Here is a 19,720-nt window from a genome sequence, read left to right on the forward strand (position 1 = left end):
TCCACTGTGTGCAGTTTATCTAAATCTTACAATAGTAAGGCATCAAAATAGTTCCATGTAACTTTATAATTTCTTCCAACTCTGCCTTATTTTGTTCGCAAAGCTGTGTGCCTGCTTTGAAATGTCATTATATGCATTTGAGCTAAAGAAGGATAAATACGCTCCTCGTGAAAAGACTCCTCCTCCCCTTTATTGTAAATATCACGTAGTAAGTTATGTTTGTTATTGCTGTTAGGGTTAATAATACCATTTCTTACCTGTCCTGAGTTAGGAAGCTACCAGGTTAGCAGAAGATGCAACTGAAGTGAGAAATAGGCTTCAGGCCCCAGGTGTGAAAGGAGGTAGAGTCATTATCTGCATTCATGGCTTAGAGATCAGCTGGTAGAGAGCTTAAAATGAGGGGCCACATCCTTCGGATGACTCTTGGGAGGGCTCCCTGGCATTCATGCTTGTGGAAAGGCAGCAGCATCACAATAAAGGTAGCTAAAATGGCTTTCCTGCTGAGGCAGCAAGATCGCTGTTTTATAGCTGGGAAGAACGAAGTGCGGAGTTTTGCTCCTGCTGCATTGGGCCAGGCCTGGCAGTGAGCTGGCCCAGTGCCTGCCTGTGGGCAGAGCGAGTTCTGAGGAAATAAAACACTATCACCTGGACTTTGCAGGCAGAGAGAGGGAGAACAAACAAAACACCAAGGAAAAATGACTTCTTGCAAAAGAGAACTGTTTTAAGAGATCATTTGTATTTTTTTTAAAGATTTTTTAAAAGATTTTTTAAAGATTTAAAGATTAAAGATATAAAGATTTATTTATTTGACAGAGAGATCACAAGTACGCAGAGAGAGAGAGGGGGAAGTAGGCTCCCCACCGAGCAGAGAGCCTGATGTAGGGCTCGATCCCAGGACCCCGAGACCATGACCTGAGCAGAAGAGGCCTAACCCACTGAGCCACCCAGGTGCCCCGATCATTTGTATTTTTTAATTTGTATTTTATTTTTTAAGTGTTTATTTTAATTCTAGTTAGTTAATGCACAGTGTTGTATTAGCTTCAGGTGTATAATATAGTGATTCAGCACTTCCATACAACACCAAGTGCTCATCATAACAAATGCAGGCCTTAATCCCCATCACCTATTTTACCCATCCCCCATCCACCTTCCCTCTAGTAACCATTGGTTTGTTCTCTATAGTCAAAAGTCTGTTTCTCTCTCTCTCTCTCTCATTCTCTCTCATTTTTTCCCCCCTTGGCTCATTTGTTTTGTTTCTTAGGTGCACATATGAATGAAATCGTATGGTAGTTGTCTTTTTCTGACTGACTTACTTCACTTAGCGGTATGCTCTCTAGCTTCATATGTGCTGTTGCAAATGACAAGATTTCTATCTTTATTATGACTAAATAATATTCCACTGTATATATAAATTACTTCTTCTTTAGTTGATGGACACTTGGGCTGCTGCTTCCATGTCTTTGCTATTTTAAATAAGACTGCTATAACCATAGGGGTGCATGTATCCCATCAAATTAGTGTTTCTGTATTCTCTGGGTAAGTACCCAGTAGTACGATTGGGGTAGTTCTCTTTCTAGCTTCCAGCTTTTTGAAGAAACTCCATACTGTTTTTCACAGTGGCTGTGCCAGTTTACCTTCCCAACAATAGTATATGATTGTTTTCCTCCACATCCTCCCCAACAGCTATTGTTTATGTTGTTGGTTTTAGCCATTCTGACAGGCGTGAGGTGAAGATTCTCTCTTTGTAGTTTTGATTTGTATTTTCCTGATGGTGTCTGTCTGTAGGTCTTTGGTGAAATGTCTGTTCAAGTCCTCTGCCCATTTTTAATTGGATTATTCCTTAGTTGAGTGTTGAGTTTTGTAAATTCTTTATGCATTTTGGATACTAACCCTTTATTGGATATGTAATTTTGCAAATATCTTTGCCCATCCCATAGGCTGCCTTTTAGTTTTATCATTTCCTTCACTGTGCGGAAGCATTTTACTTTGATATAGTCCCAATGGTTTATTTTTGCTTTTGTTTCCCTTGCCTCAGGAGACATATCTAGAAAAAAAAAAATTGCTACATCCAAGGTCAGGGAAGTTATTGCCTGTGTTCTCCTGTAGGATTTTGATGGATTCTTGTCTCACATTTAGTTCTTTCATCCATTTAGAATTTATTTTTGTGCATGGTGTAAGAAAGTGGTCCAGTTTCATTCTTGCATATGTTGCTGTCCAGTTTCCCCAGCATCGTTTGTTGACGAAACTGTCCTTTTCCCATTGGATATTCTTTTCCTGCTTTGTCAGAGATTAATTAACCATATAGTTGTGGGTTTGTTTCTGGATTTTCTTTTTGTTCTATTAATCTGTGTCTATTTGGGGGGCAGGACTGTACTGTTTTGCTTACTACAGCTTTGTAATATAAGTTGAAGTCTGGAATTGTGATTCCTCCCACTTTGGTTTTCTTTGTCAAGATTGCTTTAGCTATTTGGGTCTTTTGTGGTTCCATATACATTTTAGGATTATTTTCTAGTTCTGTGAAACATGTTATTGGTATTTTTTCAGGGATTGCATTAAATGTATATAGGTTGCTTTGGATAGTATAGACATTTTAACAATATTTGTTCTTCCAATCCATGAACATGGAATGTCTTTTTTTTTTTTTTTAATTAACATATAATGTCTTATTTGTTCCAGGGATACAGGTCTGTGAATCATCAGTCTTACACAATTCACAGCACTCACCATAGCACATACCCTCCCCAGTGTCCATCACACAGCCTCCCTATCCCTCCCCCACCCCCAGCAGCCCTCAGTTTGTTTCCTGAGATTAAGAGCCTCTTATGGTTTGTCTCCATCTCTGGTCCCATCTTGTTTCACTTTTCCCTCCCTTCTCCTCACAAACCTCTGCCCTGCCTCTCAAATTCCTCCTATCAGAGAGATCATATGATAATTGTCTTTCTCTGATTGACTTATTTTGCTCATCATAATACCCTCTAGTTCCATCCACATCATTGCAAATGACAAGATTTTGGTTTTGTTCATTCATATATATATGCATCATTCATATATATATATAGATATATCTATATATATATCTTCCACATCTTCTTTATCCATTCATCTGTTGATGTACATTTAGGCTCTTTCCATAGTTTAGTTATTGTGGACATTGTGAGCATGGAATGTCTTTCCATTTCTTTGTGTCATCTTCAGTGTCTTTCATTGGTGTTTTACATTTTTCTGGTACAGGTTTTTCACCTCTTTGGTTAAGTTTATTCCTAAGTATCTTAAGGTTTTTGGTGCAGTTGTAAATGGGATTGTTTCCTCAATTTCTCTTTCTGCTGCTTCATTATTGGTAGATAGAATCACAACAGATTTCTGTACATTGATTTTAGATCCCATGACTTTACTGAATTTGTTGATTAGTTCTAGTGGTTTTTTGGTGGAGTCTTTGGTGGGTTTTCTATATATAGTATCATGTCATCCACAAATAATAAAAGTTTTACTTATTCCTTACCCATTTGGATGCCTTTTGTTTCTTTTTGTTGTCTGATTGCTATGGCTACGACTTCCAGTACTGTGTTGACTAGAAGTGGTGAGAGTGGGCATCCCTCTCTTGTTCCTGATCTTAGGGGAAAAGTTCTCAGTTTTCCCCCATTAAGGATGATGTTAGCAGGATGCCCGGGTCACATGGTTTATCAAGTGTCCAAATCTTCATGTTGACTTAGGTCATGATCTCAGGATCGTGAGACTGAACCCTATGTTGGGCTCCACGCTCAGTGCACAGTCTGCTTCAGACTTTCTCTCTCTTTCCCTCTGCCCCTCCCTGTTGTGTGCTCTCTCACTCTCCCAAATAAATAAAAAAATCCTTTTTTTTTTTTTTTTTTCTAAGAAGGACGACGTTAGCTTGGGTTTTTTATAGATGGCCTTTTTTTTTCATATATATTTTTTTAAATTTCTTTTCAGCGTAACAGTATTCATTATTTTTGCACCACACCCAGTGCTCCATGCAATCCGTGCCCTCTCCAATACCCACCACCTGGTTCCCCCAACCTCCCACCCCCCTGCCCCTACCAAACCCTCAGATTGTTTTTCAGAGTCCATAGTCTCTCATGGTTCACCTCCCCTTCCAATTTCCCTCAACTCCCTTCTCCTCTCCATCTCCCCTTGTCCTCCATGCTATTTGTTATGTTCCACAAATAAGTGAAACCATATGATAATTGACTCTCTCTGCTTGACTTATTTCACTCAGCATAATCTCTCCCAGTCCCGTCCATGTTGCTACAAAAGTTGGGTATTCATCCTTTCTGATGGAGGCATAATACTCCATAGTGTAATGGACCACATCTTCCTTATCCATTCGTCCATTGAAGGGCATCTTGGTTCTTTCCACAGTTTGGCGACCGTGGCCATTGCTGCTATAAACATTGGGGTACAGATGGCCCTTCTTTTCACTACATCTGTATCTTTGGGGTAAATACCTAGTAGTGCAATTGCAGGGTCATAGGGAAGCTCTATTTTTAATTTCTTGAGGAATCTCCACACTGTTCTCCAAAGTGGCTGCACCAACTTGCATTCCCACCAACAGTGTAAGAGGGTTCCCCTTTCTCCACATCCTCTCCAACTATAGATGGCCTTTATTATGTTGAGGTATGTTCCCTCTAAACCTAATTTGTTGAAGGTTTTTATCACAGATGAATATTTTACTTTGTCATTTTTTCCTGTATCTATTGATATGACCATATGTTCTTTTATTTTCTCCTATTGTTGTGATATATCATGTTGGTTGATTTGTGAATATTTAATGGCCCTTGTAACCCAGGAATAAATTCCATTTGAGTGTGGTGAATTATTTTTTATTTTTTAGTGTATTGTTGGATTTGGTTTGCTAGTATTTTGTTGAGAATTTTGCATCTATGTTCATCAGAGGTATTGGACTCTAGTTCTCTTTTTTGGTAGTATCTTTTTCTGGTTCTGGTATTGGGGAATGCTCGCCTCATATAATGAATTTGGCAATTTTCCTTCCTTTTCTGTTTTTTCAAATAGTTTGAGAACAATAGGTATTAACTCTTCAACGTTTGGTAGAACTTGCATGTGAAACCATATGGTCCTGATCTTCAGTTTTTGGGGGAGTTTTTTTGGTTACTGATTCAATTTCTTTGCTAGTTATGAGTCTGTTCAAGTTTTCTATTTCTTCCTGTTTGGTTTTGGTAATTTATTTGTTTCTAGGAATTTATTCATTTTTTTCTAGGTTGTCCAGTTTGTTGGCATTTAGTTTTTCATAATATTCTCTTATTATTATTTAGATTTCTGTGGTAATGGTTATTCTCCTCTCTCATTTGTGATTTTATTTATTTGAGTCCTTTCACTTTTTTTCTTGACAAATCTGGCTACAGGTTTATCAATTTTAATGATTTTTTTTGAAGAACCAGTTCCTGATTTCATTAATCTGTTCTTTTGTTTTCTGGGTTTTTTTGTTTGTTAGTTTGTTCTTTTAGTTTATTTATTCATTTCTTCTCTAATCTTTATTACTTCCTTCCTTCTGCTGGTTTTAGTTGTTGTTGTTTTATTTTTCTAGCTTCTTTAGTCGTAAGGCTGAGTTGTTTATTTGAGATTTTTCTTCTTGTGGTAGACTTGTATTCCTATTAACTTCCCCCTTAGAACCACTTTTGCTATATCCCAAAGGTTTTGAACCATTGTGTTTTCACTTTTGTTTCCATGTACTTCTTATTTCTTCTTGGATTTCTTAGTTGAGTCATTCATTGTTTAATAGCATGTTATTTAACCTTCATGTATTTATGCTCTTACCAGATTTTTTCTTGTGGTTGAATTCTGGTTTCATAACATTTTGTTCAGAAAAGATGCATGGTATGACTTTAATCTTGTTGAATTTGTTGAAATTTGTTTTGTAGGCTAATATGTGAGCTCTTCTAAAAAATGTCCCATGTGCACTTGAATAGAATGTGTATTCTGCTGTTTTAGGATGGAATGCCCTGAGTATGTTTGTTAAGTCTATCTGGTTCAGTGTGTCATTTAAAGAGATTGTTTCCTTGTTGATTTTTTGTTTAGATGATCTGTTCATTGATGTGAGTAGAGTGTTAAATTCCCTACTATTATTGTATTATTATTGTTAGTCTTTTATGTTTATTATTAACTATTTTATGTTTTTGGGTTCTCCACGTTGGGTGCATAAATATTTGCAATTGTTAAATTTTCTTGTTGAATTGTCCCCCTTATAATTATATATTGCCCTTCTTTGTCTCTTGTTACAGTCTTTTTTTTTTTTCCCTCCTTGGAGTCTCGTTTTGCTCAGTGTAAGTATGGGCACTCCAGCTTTCTTTTGATGACATATAGTTGCATGACAAATGTTTCTTCATCCCCTCACTTCCAATATGTAGGTGTATTTATTTATTTACTTATGTATTTATTATTTTTTTAAAGATTTTATTTATTTATTTGACAGACAGAGATCACAGGTAGGCAGAGAGGCAGACAGAGAGAGGAAGGGAAGCAGGCTCCCTGATGAGCAGAGAGCCTGATGCGGGGCTGGATCCCAGGACCTTGGGATCACGACCTGAGCTGAAGGCAGAGGCTTTAATCCACTGAGCCACCCAGGTGCCCCTGTAGGTGTATTTAGATCTAAAATGATCTTGTAGGCAGCATATAGATGGATCTTTTTTTGTTTTTAGTCCATTCTGTCACCTATGGCTTTTGATTGGCCCATTTAATCCATTTACATTCAAAGTAATTATTGATAGATACATATTTATTGCCATTTTATTACTTGTTTTGTGGTTGTTTTTGAAGATTTTCTCTGCTCCTTTCTCATCTTTCTTTTTGCTAATTTCTGGTTTTCTTTAGTGATATATCTGAATTTCTTTTTATTCTCTGAATATTTATTAGTTTTTTTTTAAAGATTTTATTTATATATTTGTCAGAGAGAGAGCAAGAGAGAGAGCACAAGCAGGCAGAATGCCAGGCTGAGGCAGAGAAGCAGGCTCCCCGCTGAGCAAGGAGCCCAGTGTGGGACTCAATCCCAGGACCCTGGGGTCATGACCTCAGCCAAATGTAGCTGCTTAACTGACTGAGTCACCCAGGCATCCCTATGGTTTTTGATTTGTGGTTACCATTAGGTTTGTATATAATGTCTTCTGCATATAGCAGTCTATATTAAGTTGATGGTCACTTAAGTTTGAACCCATTCTTTCCTTCTCTCCTCTTCACATTTTAAGTATAAGGTGTCATCCTTTTATTTTGTGAGTTCATTGGCTGATATTTTTAAAAAATATTCATTTTTAAGCTTTGCCCAGTGGTAGTATCGTAGCCAATGAGGTTTATCCAAGGCACGATTATTGCTAATTGAAAAATACTCATTTTTTCTGCTTTTGTGTTTCCTACCTTCATACCTTTCTGCTCAGAGTCCCCTTAAAATTTCTTGCAGAGCTGGTTTAGTGGTCATGAACTTCTTTATTTATTTATTTTTTAAAGATTTTATCCATTTATTTGACAGAGAGAGATATAGTGAGAGACAGTGTACAAATGGGGGGGAGTGGCAGGGAGGCAGGCAGGTGGAGAGGGAGAAGCAGGCTCCCTGATGAGCAAGAGGCCTGATGTGGGGCTCGATCCCAGGACCATCACTACCTGAGCCGAAGATAGCCGCTTAACCAACTGAGCCCCTCAGGTGCCCCTAGCTTTTGTTTGTTTAAGAAACTCTTTATCTCTCCTTCTATACTGAATAATAGCTTTACTGGATAGAGTATTTTTGGCTACAGATTTTTTTTTTTTCTATTCAGCACTTTGAATATATCATGCCTGCCCTTCTGGCTTGGTAAGTTTATGCTGAAAAATCCCCTGGTAGCCTTATGGGGTTTTCCTTTTATGTAATTGTTTCATTTTGTCCTGTTGCTTTTAAAATTTATTCTTTATAATTTTGCCATTTTAATTATAATGTATCTTGGTATGGATCTGCTTCTGTTGATTTTGTTGAGGGTTCTTTGTGCCTTCTGGATCTGCGTATTTGTTTCCTTCTCCAGATTCGGAAAGTTTTAAGGTATTCTTTCTTCAAATAAATAGCCTGCCCCCCTTTTTCTCTTTTTTCTTCTGGGACTCCTATAATATGAATGTTAATACATTTGATGTAGTCACTGAGTTCCATAAGTATTTTCTCCATTTTTTTCCTCTCTCTTGTTCAGCTTGATTACTTTCCATTACCCTGTTGTCTAGGTCTTTCATTCAGTCCACCGCTTTTTCCAGCCTGCTGTTTATTCCATCAAGTGTATTTCTCATTTTATTTATTGAGCCCCTTATCTCTGCTATGTTATTCCCTATCCCTCTGTTAAGGACCCCTTTGATGTCTTCCACTCTTTTCTCAAGTCTAGTATCTCTATGATCATTACTTTAAATTCTCTATCAGGCCTGTTATGTGTCTCTGTTTCCCTTAGATCACTGGCTTTGGCCTTATCCTAGTCTTTCATCTGGGACAAATTCCTCTACTCATTTTGTCCAAGTCTCTGTGTCTGCCTCTGTATATTAGGGACGTCGGCTATTTCTCCTGATTTTGAGGGTGATGACCTTGTGAAGAAGGGCTCCCAGATTGGGAAACATGGTGTTGGCAGGAGTCTGGGCTGGTCTTCTTGGGGAGGGGCTGACTGTGTTGGGACTGAAGCCAGTGTGACTAGGAAGGGTGATGCCATTAGAGCATGGGGGCCTGAGTGAGGGATGGGGCAGCAAGCCTTGGTATAAGCAAGTTAGGTAGTGAGCGTTGGTGCTGCCTTGGTTTGGGCAGGTAGCTTTGTGTTTATGCTGTTGGGCAGGAGAGGGAAATGGGGCCAGCCAGTTCCTTTGTTCCAGGAGAGGTATCTCCCTGAATGCTGTCTCTTAGGGACACACTAGGAAAAAATGCAAATAATCTCCCCCCTGTGTGCCCCAAATGCTCTACAGATCACTGTTTCAATGTTGTATGTCTCGGGGCTGTTTGCCCTTCCTTCTCTCTAAGAGCAGTTCCAATGCCTCTGAGATTTCCTTGTGCCAAGCCCACTGACTTTGAAACTCCAGGCTTTAAGCTCTGCTGGTTGCAGTAATTGATTAAATTTGCCCCCTCTTGCTTTCCAGCCCAGCTGCTATGGTGTTTTGTCTTCCCTGGGTGGGCTTCCCTGTGTGCTAGTCTTGTCTTTCTCCCTTCTCTGTGACCTTGGCTCCCTCCCCACTGCAGTGACTGTGATCCATTTCTCTCCTAAACCACATCTCTGTGCTTCTTACCTTCTTTGATGTGGCCTCTTCTCTATCTTTGGTTATGGATTTTGTCCTGCCAGTCTTCAGGCCAATTTCCTGTGTAGTTTGGATGATTTGATGGTTAACTAGTTGTATTCATTGGACAGGATGAGCCTAGGGTCCTCCTGCTCTGCTGCCTTCTTCCCCAGAAAAGACAGATGATTTGAACAGACAGATGATAGAACAGTTAGGTAGATTCCACTATAGCATGCTCAAATATACATACTCATATATCCTGGCTTTCAAACTAAAATATTAATTAAAAGAGAATGGATACTATAGAAACTTAAATTAGTGCCCTTGAAGATTAAGTGAAAGAAATATCACAAAACATATTGAAATTACGAGCACATGGAAATAGTAAGAGAAAAAAGATATTTAGAAATCATTTCCAAGAGACCTAACAAGTAAGTGTTCATTCAGAAGAAGAAAGAAAGGATGGAGGAGGGATACAAAATAAATAATAAAAGAAATTTTCATTGAGCTAAATTGAAGATTATAAAGACTCTCCAAATTCTAGGCAATGGTAATGAGAGACCCATACCTTGGAATTCTTGAAATTTTACTAAAAATTGGTACTCAAAGACCTTTGACCGTAAAAGAAAAAACAAAACAACAACAACAACAAAAAAACAAACCCCAGAATCTTCTAGATAGAGCAAGTTATTTTTTTGTTAAGATTTTATTTATTTTTGACAGAGTATAATCAGGGAGAGCAGCAGAAAGAGAGAGAGCAGAGCAGAGAGAGAAGCCCCTATATGGGACTCAATCTCAGGACCCTAGGATCATGACCTGGACTGAAGGGAGATGCTTAACCCAGTGAGCCACCAGGTGCCCTCGGAGTAAGTTATTTTTAAAGGAGAAAGCTTTAGACTGGTGTCTGAATTCTCCCTTGCTAGACTGGACATTAAAATGAGTAGCACCTACAATTTACTGAACACAAAGCCTTCTCTATACAGTCAAAAAAAAAAAAAATCCTTTCCCTGTCTGGTAAAAGATATATTTAAATAAGGAAGAATTTAGAGACTACCTCAGGTAAACAATATAAATAATATGCTCAAAACAGTACTGTAACAACAAAAGCATCACGGTACAGAAACTCTGAGATAGAGAAAAATTGAGGGAAAACAGAGGTGAAAAGTAAACCTTGCAATATGTTTGTAAAAATGTAAATCTATTTGGTAACAGTAAATGACATAAACAGGTGTAATATAGATGCTAAATGTGGAGTCTCAAAATTGTAATTGCTATCCTAAGCATAGTCTGGAAATAAAAGTACTAAACTCTGTAGTATTAGGTTGGTATAGTTTTGTGCCTAATTTAGCAGAGGAAATATTTGTCTGAAAAACAGAAACCTGTTTGATATCTCTTTTTTCCAGCTTGTCTTTTAGCCGACTGCTTCACTACACAATTTAATAGATCTTGTCCTGAAAGCAAAAACAGGATATGTCCAAAGCTCTCCCCCCAAAAATTTCTAGGCAGGCAGGTTATATTTTCTATATACTCACTATGTACCTAAACTCTATTTTAATAAGTTTTCAAATATTGAATGTACATTCATGAATTTAAAACCTCTCACAGGGAAACTGAAACCTTGTCCATATTTTAAAACGGTTTGGCCATTCCTCAAAATGATTGACCCTGTAATTCCATTCTTCAGTATATATCCAGAGGAAATGAAAATATATGTCCCTACATGGCTTGTACATGAATATTCATGGAGTATTATTCATAATAACCCCAAAGTGGAATTGATTCAAATGTCTATCTGTTGATGAATAGACAAATGAAATGGGTTATATCCATACAGTGGAATATTGTCTGGCAACAGAAAGAAATTAAGTACTGATCTTACATGGATTAAACCCTGAAAAATTGTGCTAAGTGAAAGAAGCCGATCACAAAGGATCACATATTGTATGATTCTATTTGTAAAACAGTCAAATCTATAGTGACAGAGATCAGTGATTGCTAGAGGCTGGGAGAAGAAGGAAATGGGGGCTCGGGGCTTATTTTGGGAGTGATAAAATGTTTTAAATTTGATTGTGGTGATAGTTGTAGAATTCATAAATGCACCAGAAGACACTTATTTTTTATACTTTAAATGAATGAAATGTGTGGTACATAAATTATATCTCAATAAAACTGTTGGAAAAAAACCCCAAACTTATCCTATGCCTCTAATGACCTGTCATTCCAGTGATCTGTAAGTCTTTTATAGATTCTATTTTATAAAAAACAAATACTTAAAGAATGGCAGTAAAATTTCACCTAGATTGGTAAACTTTGTGAATGAATTGGTTGGTGTTTCATGTGCCTTTCTTTTTCTTTCTTCCTTTCCTCCTTTCCTTTCCTCCCTCCCTCCCTCCCACCACCTGTCTCTCTCTCTCCATTTCTTTCTTTCTTTTCTTTTCTTTCTTTCTTTCTTCCTTCCTTCCTTCTTTCTTTCTTTCTTTCTTTCTTTCTTTCTTTCTTTCTATCACCTATCAGAATGAAAGGGTAATGAAGATTGACAGTGTGATAGATCTTCAGTTAACATATGAATAGACCAAAGATACCAAGGGCATCTGTTACTGAAAGTAACACTTTCATTGGAAAGCTTTTGGTTACCATGGGGAAAAACAAAATATATAAAAGAATTTTTGTAGCTTACAAAGGTTTCTCTTAAGGGAAATTCCAAAGTAAGGCGTTATAGTGGGTTGGACTTCTGATTCTTTCGAGAACATAAGCCTTCAGCTGCCCTGTTTTTAACATGCCATTCATTTGATCTTTGAATTCATGATGCTGTCTCTCTTACCCAAGTTTTTTTTTTTTCTTCCATTTTTATTTCCTTATAACCTCACTTATTTTTAACTTTCTGCTTTATTTTTATGTGTATAGTATGTTTTAAAATGTATTTTGAAGAATTTTTACCCGATAGGAAAATAAGCTTTGTTTACTGATAGGAAAAAAAAAAATACATAAAAATTTTTACATTAAATAAGATGTTTTTGTTAACTGAAAATTTCAGTTACCTTGCACTAAACCAGAAACCCTTATGTTTATTTTTAAAATCTTATTGGGAATATGTCTGAGAAGGGTCGATTCTCTTCCCTACACATGAAAATAAAATAGGCATTCAGTGATAGCTAAAAGGCTTTGTAGCTCCCAGATTTCTTACTGTCAGCAAGTACTTATTGGCTGCTTATTACATGGGACTCTCATTGAATAGAGAGTATTGTGCTAAAGATGATACAGCATATTTGGCTGAGTGTATCTTGAGCCCAGAATATCTTAATTGAAGATTTCAGTTACATACATCCTAATAATAAAATGTATCTAAATGCCCACCTCCCAAACTGATTTTCCCATCAGAAAATGTAAACCTTTTTTTTTTTTTTTGTCTTAAAAGAGAAAGTTTTGACTTGGCTCTTTGAAAATATTACAGATCTTCTTGAGTATTGTTAATGAAAAAAATATTTGAGACCCTTGTTAAAGAATGATAAGGTAGATTTAATTCAGGGGGACTGCCATGGTAGCTGTAGGGATCAGCTACCTTGCAGTGGGGTTTTGTAGTAGGGAAGAGAGATTGGGCTCAACTGCAAATACAACAAGGAAAAGTGGGAATTTATAGCCAAGGAGCATGGTTCTGGGAGGAGGGATATCAGTGGATGGAAAATTACTAAAAGCAAACAATTAGAGAGGGGATTCTGGCTAAAGTGACCTTATGGGATTCTTGTTAAGGGCAGGAAGGGTGATCTGACATTGTCAGATGGGTGGTAGGGGAGGACGAGGAATGTGATTAGGTATCATCATTACCTATCATCATTAGGTATCATTATCATCAGATAATGAGCAGGGGAATTCTGGCAAAACCATTTTAGGATTCTTGCTAAAACCTGGCTCTTAAGGGATATGCCTGCCCAAGGATGGGGTCTGGTTAGGCTCAGAGGAGACTGTATAGAGTTTGGTCATGGAGAGAAACTTTCTCTATGCACAGAACTAATGAGGTAGTGGCAAGAAGGATTTCCTATGTCAGGAGGAGAGGAGAAAAGACCACAAGTAGGATCATCATCAAGGTAGATGTTCGCAAAGGGAGCAAAAAGTCCAGACATGGGCACTGATTTGTTATCTCAACATGAAAATTGTTTCATAAAGATGAGGCTTGGCAATCTGAATACACGCATGGTGGGTCTTGTTCCAATATGAGAAAGCAATTCCCCCCCTTCTCATCCCTTTTTGAGAATTTTTACAGGTGAACAGCACATATGTTAATTAATTAAGTTGCATTCATTTAGGTAGTCATTGAGGAGGTTAAGAAAAATTGTGAAGACTTGTGTTCTTGGCCCTCATGGAACTTCCAGTCAAGGAAGTAAGAAAAACGTACAAGACTCATTTTTTGATTTGAGCTTCAAAATGGAGGATGGCTGATATTGCACACATGAGCTTGTGACTCTAATGCATTGTTTTCATTCAACTACAGTCATCTTTGAAGTTGGCAAAATGGATCATGTTACCACTGTGCTTTAAACCCTTCCATAGTTTCTCATTGATTTAAGATAAAGAATAAAATCCTTTGTATGACTTTCAACATTCTCAATGACTTGCAGTCTTTCAATCTCTCCAGTGTTTTATTTTCTAATTTACTTCATTTTCAAAGTGAGTATTTACTGAGTATTGCTGAGTTTTCATATGAATTTGTACCAGGTAATTTTCTTTTACTTTTTCTTTCTTTTCTCTGCACACCCCCCCCAGCAATTTCTAAGTGAGCTAATTAAAATTGTGGCAGTTTACAGAGATGGCAAAGGGTCCCTGACATTTAACATGTATCTGAGTTTGGATGAAGGTGGGTTCTGTGGTTGAGGGTGTCCTTAATGAAAGTATAGCCGTTCTATTTTATGATGCAGTGAATTAAGAACAAATATTCCTGCATTTATGAACTACACCACTGCTAGGTCACCAGGTGAGTTGATAGAATTGGGTTGGTAGGCCCTCCCTAGAAGCTTACTGTAATGCTCAGTGACATTTTTCTTCTTTAGCTGTCTTCAGTGTTCCTTATCAAGATACCCTTTATATATACCTGACTATAGTGAATAAAGATACCCAGATAGAGATATGTCCTAATTTTTAAACTTGGGAGAGTTTAAAAAACAAAGGAGAGTTTAACAATCAAAGGAGAGCCCGCTCCACTCACTGTGGAGTAAAAGAGGCACTTATATATTATTAAATAGCCCACCCTGATGAATTTCTTTGATTGTTGCTTTCCCTGACTATCTTGCCATGTCTTTCAAATTACTCAATAAGATATATTGGTCCCATACACCTGTGTCTTGGTGGCAGTCTCCCCCCGCCCCAAGAAATGTATTTGTGGATATGTATGGCTTTTGATTTGAGTCTGGCCCTATCCCATGATTTGTAGTCATTAAATGAATCTTGTAAACTATTTAAACAAATATTTGATAAAGACACATTCTTACTTACTTACTTATTGCCAAGGGTATGTTCTCTGAGGAGAGTGCTTGATTCATTGAGAAGCATTTTCTGAATAAGACTATTGTTTATTTGTCAAGAATGGAAGGAAGTACATATTTTGGGAGCAGACAGAGCACTCAACCTGTATCTAGGCAAATCTCTGAGGTCCCCAAGGGAGTGGTGGTTAGTACTGATAACACTGAATCACAAATCTTGACTTAACTGGATAATTTCTTAGGGAATTCCATTCTCAGCTGTCATTACAAGACCTTTTTCTCTCTCTTCCCTATTTTGGTGCTCTTTTTTTTTTTTCATTAAAAAATATTATTATTATTGCCTTTTATCTTTGTTAAGATCTTAATTTTATTTTATTTTTTTTTCAGTGTTCCAAGATTCATTGTTTATGCACCACACCCAGTGCTCCACACAATCTGTGCCCTCCTTAATACCCACATCTAGGCTTACCCATTCTCCCATGCTCCTCCCCTCTTAAACCCTCAGTTTGTTTCTCAGAGTCCACAGTATCTCATGGTTTGTCTCCCCCTCTGATTTTCCCCAATTCACTTTTTCTTTCCTTCTCCTACTGTTCTCCATGTTATTCTTTATGTTCCACAAGTAAGTGAAACCATATGATAATTGACTTTCTCTGCTTGACTTATTTCACTCAGCATAATCTCCTCCAGTCCTGTCCACATTGATATAAAAGTTGGGTATTCTTCCTTTCTCATGGCTGTGTCATATTCCGTTGTATATATGGACCACATCTTCTTTATCCATTCATCTGTTGAAGGGCATCTGGGCTCTTCCCACAGTTTGACGATTGTGGCCATTGCTGCTATGAACATTGGGGTACAGATGGCCCTTCTTTTCACTACATCTGTATCTTTGGGGTAAATACCCAGTAGTGGTATTACCAGGTTATACGGTAGCTCTATTTTTAATTTTTTCCTCAAAATTTAATTTAATTTAATTTAATTCCTCAAAAATTCTCCACTCTGTTTTCTAAAGTGGCTTGCATTCCCACCAACAGTGTAAGAGGGTTCCCCCTTTCTCCACATCCTCTCCAACACTTGTTGTTTCCTGACCTGTTAATTTGCAAATATCTTCTCCTATTCCGTGGGTTGCCTCTTTGTTTTGTTGACTGTTTCCTTTGCTGTGCAGAAGCTTTTGATCTTGATGAAGTCCCAAAAGTTCATTTTTGCTTTTGTTTCCTTTGCCTTTGGAGATGTTTCTTGAAAGAAGTTGTGGCCAATGTCGAAGGCCAATGTTACTGCCTATGTTCTCCTCTAGGATTTTGATAGATTCCTGCCTCACGTTGAGGTCTTTCAACCATTTTGAGTTTATCTTTGTGTATGGTGTAAGAGAATGGTCGAGTTTCATTCTTCTGTACATAGCTGTTTAGTTTTCCCAGCACCATTTATTGAAGAGACTGTCTTTTTTTTCCATTGGATATTTTTTTCCTGCTTTGTTGAAGATTTTTTATCATATAGTTGAAGGTCCATATCTGGACCCTCTATTCTGTTCCATTGGTCTATGTGTCTGCTTTTGTGCCAGTACCATGCTGTCTTGCTCTTTATTCTTTCTTCATCTTTGAAGTCTACATTTTCAGGTAGTTTTTGATGAAGGTTTTGATTGTTTTTCTTATTCACATGCATTTTCCCCCCTTGGAGAGAACGTGAAGGGCAAATGGCTGCTGTTTATTTGGGTCAGTGGGCTACGTAGTTATGAAACCCTAGAGCTCAGTTTGCAAGCATCATTTACGCATTGGCTGCTTTACACTGTGTAATGTCTTTGCATTTGTAAGATGACCATATTTTGGGGCACATGGCAGACAAAGGCTTTTTATTTTCCATTTCATGAGTTTGTTTATTTAAAGAGTAGAACAAAGGCAACAAAATGACATTTAGTTTTTAACTTAATGAACTGGCTTCAGGGAGAAGAATAAGATTACATCATATTGGAGCCAACCTGGAAAATCAGAATGAATTAGTGCCTTAAGGGAAGTACAGTTTTCCGGAAAGGAGAAGAGCTATGAAGCTACCACTGCTTATCATAGGCAAAAGGCATTTGGAAGTAGCCTAGATATTATAAAAGCATGTCTCAGAGACCTTTACTGATGTAACTAATACTTTTTATGAATTATAATATATTACATATAGAAAAACACCTTTCTTTTATGATATACCTATTAAATATTACACTGTCTCTTTATCCATATACTTGATCTTGTAAGTTCTTTTAGCTTAGGCTTAGAGACACAACAAAACATTAACCCAAAATAAATTTAAAACATAATAACAAAGACCAATGAACTAGGTGACTTGTGGCATTCAGTTTGTCAGATTGAGTCTGTCAGTCAGATTCCCTGAAATGTGCCTGATGAATTGAAAAATCTCTGTTTTGGCCACAGAGGGGCCAAATCCATTTCTGACCTTTTAGTTATTTACTTGTCAATTCACCTGTGGCTAATTGGGTTCCTTTAAAGTGAGAAATAATCCCATGCAGAACACTCACAGACTTTATTGGTGATTGACATTCAGGAGGGACATCTGTTGTCTCACTGGGCCATCCGGCTGTATGGTAGTTATTACTATTTTGGGGAGTTTTTAGTTTGGGAGTGTGCATGAAGAGCCATTTTCAGATTTTCTTACAGATAGGTAGTCTCTGCCCAGATGAACATGTCTCCTTCTGGCCCCAGGGCCCCGTGTTGACTGAAGGTGCCATATCCCACAAGGAACTTTTCACTTACTTGCACTCTGGATCTGTTAGAGTGGGTTTTGCTACACTGAGTCTTGTAATTCCAATAAACTTCTTGTGAATTGTTCTGTTTTCCCTCCGCCACCGTGTGCCTGGAGAGGAATCTTTTGCATATATTAGATGCATAATACATTTTTCTTCATTGAAAAGTTTTTTCAAATGAAGGATTTAGGTAACTTGCAAGGAAATGCATTAATGTGGCTAGCTATGTTTTAAAATGAGATACCACATGTTTTATTTGCAAAAATTCAGTTTATCATGGGGATGAAGAGGAGTTGATTACCTGCCCAAATTATTCTTAAAATTAGCTTAAACATTTTCTAACAGCATGCTTGTTCTTATGATACATTTATAGAAACAATGGTATAAGATAGGACTTTTGAAAATGTCAATTACTAATTAAAATTTAAATCTGGACTAATGGGTATTTGATTATAAAGCATTGGTGTTATGTTTTGAAAATACCAAACATCATTTAGTAGTTAGCCTGGAAGGGGTATCTTGCTCTTATTGCTGCATACCAAAAACACAATTTTTCCATGACCTGTTAAACACTTGCCAACACCTTCTAGAAAATAAAAACAAGACAAAATAAAACAAAACAAAAAACTTCAGATGACAACAGTGGTATTGTTATGCAACAAATAGAGGCCAGAATTATTTCCCTTGGAATATGTAATTTCTTAGATTGAGTGTGAAGTCAGATTCAATTCATTTTTATTGAGTCTTCAGCTTTTTTAAACATATTTTTAGTATATATTAGTACACTGAGATAGATGCTTTTCATTTTTTTTTTCTTCCCCGGTTTGTGCAAGATGTAGGGAGAGACAGAATTTAAGCCCAAATTCTATGACTCTATTAGATCTGGTATTTTTTATACATTACCATGTTAACCTTTAAAAAAAAAAAAAGAAAGAAATAGGGCGCAAAAACCAGTTATTCTAGTTTAGGGCTATTTCTCTGCATGATTGTTAAGGACAGATCTTTACTGTTACTAAAATCTGTTTTAACTCATTTCAAATCTTGTTCAGTACTCTTTTACATCATTCCTTAAGCTTCTTAATTCTTTTTTAAAATCATAGCCCAAAATCACTCATATTGATACATTTACAATTAAAAGCAGCATAAAGTAAGTCCTTCCCCTCTAAGAGAAAGCAAGGGCTTCTACTCAAGAAGCGGCGCACTAAGGAGTAAACTCTTGAGCAGATGGGGAACCTGTAGTCATTGGGAAGGACTACCATAGTGGTGGAGAGCACAGGATGTAGAGTCAAAAATCCCTGGGTTTGAGTTTGTCCCTCCATCTTTCCTGAGCTCAACTTCCCCATCTGTGAAATGGAAATAACAATAGCATTGCTTCTTTGAGATTTAGTGAGGAGTAGTAGATACAATGCAGGCTTTGCCCAATACCTGGTAGATAGGAAGTGGTCTCTTACTTGACAGCTGTTACCGTCATTACTACCATCATTGTCATTACTCTGTTCTCGCTCTACTAATCAGTCATTGCTGCAGATCGCTAAGGAAGGCCAACCCCTGAAACCTAGCTCTGTATCTTTAAGGACATGGCACTGGTCAGCAGATACACTGCAGCTTATCCTGATATAACAGCCAGATTTTTTTTTGTCCTAGAACATAAGAGAGTTGCTTTTCTCCCCCCTTCTACTTTCACAGAATGGTTTATATGAATCTTGCTCCTTATCCCCTTAGATCACAGAGTGGCAACTAAATGGCGTAGAAAAGACTCCTTAAGGTCTTAACTTTGGTGAAAAGAGAATGGGAATGAAAAAGGTCTTCTTTATTACTCTGCTCCAGGGAATAAGAAAACCTCAAGTAGGTCTCCATCATCAGCTGACATCAATGTGACAGATTCAGAGGTCAGTTAGTGATGTAATATAGTCAGGGTACATGCCTGGAGGTGGCTTTTGGGATTATCATTAAAAAATATCCCAAACCATGAAACACTAAGTGAACATTTTTCTTTTAGTTAACAGTAGAGAGCTCTGTAAGATCAATGCGCTTTATATAATATAATGCATTATCTTTTCTAACAACTGCAAGCTGATGCATTTTCACTCCTACCCAATCCCATAATCAGTATTAAGTTTCTGTTATGGCTTTGTAGTATGTACTGAGCAAACAGTTGTAGACAACATCAAAGTAATCCTTAGCCACATGGAAGTTACATCTCAGGGACAGAGAAAGGAAGGCAGATTCTATTCAGCAGGTGCTCATGAAATATTACATGTAAAATGACTGGGGAAGA

General features: G+C 37.4%; 1 pseudogene; it reads left to right on the forward strand.

The window, feature by feature from the left end:
* Positions 1 to 7,280: 7,280 nt before the first annotated feature.
* On the forward strand, positions 7,281 to 7,435 carry LOC116873632 (annotated as a pseudogene).
* The last annotated feature ends 12,285 nt before the right edge of the window (positions 7,436 to 19,720 follow it).

Source organism: Lontra canadensis, unplaced genomic scaffold (assembly GCF_010015895.1).
Source record: "Lontra canadensis isolate GAN:19392208 unplaced genomic scaffold, GSC_riverotter_1.0 scaffold34, whole genome shotgun sequence".
NCBI lineage: Eukaryota > Metazoa > Chordata > Mammalia > Carnivora > Mustelidae > Lontra > Lontra canadensis.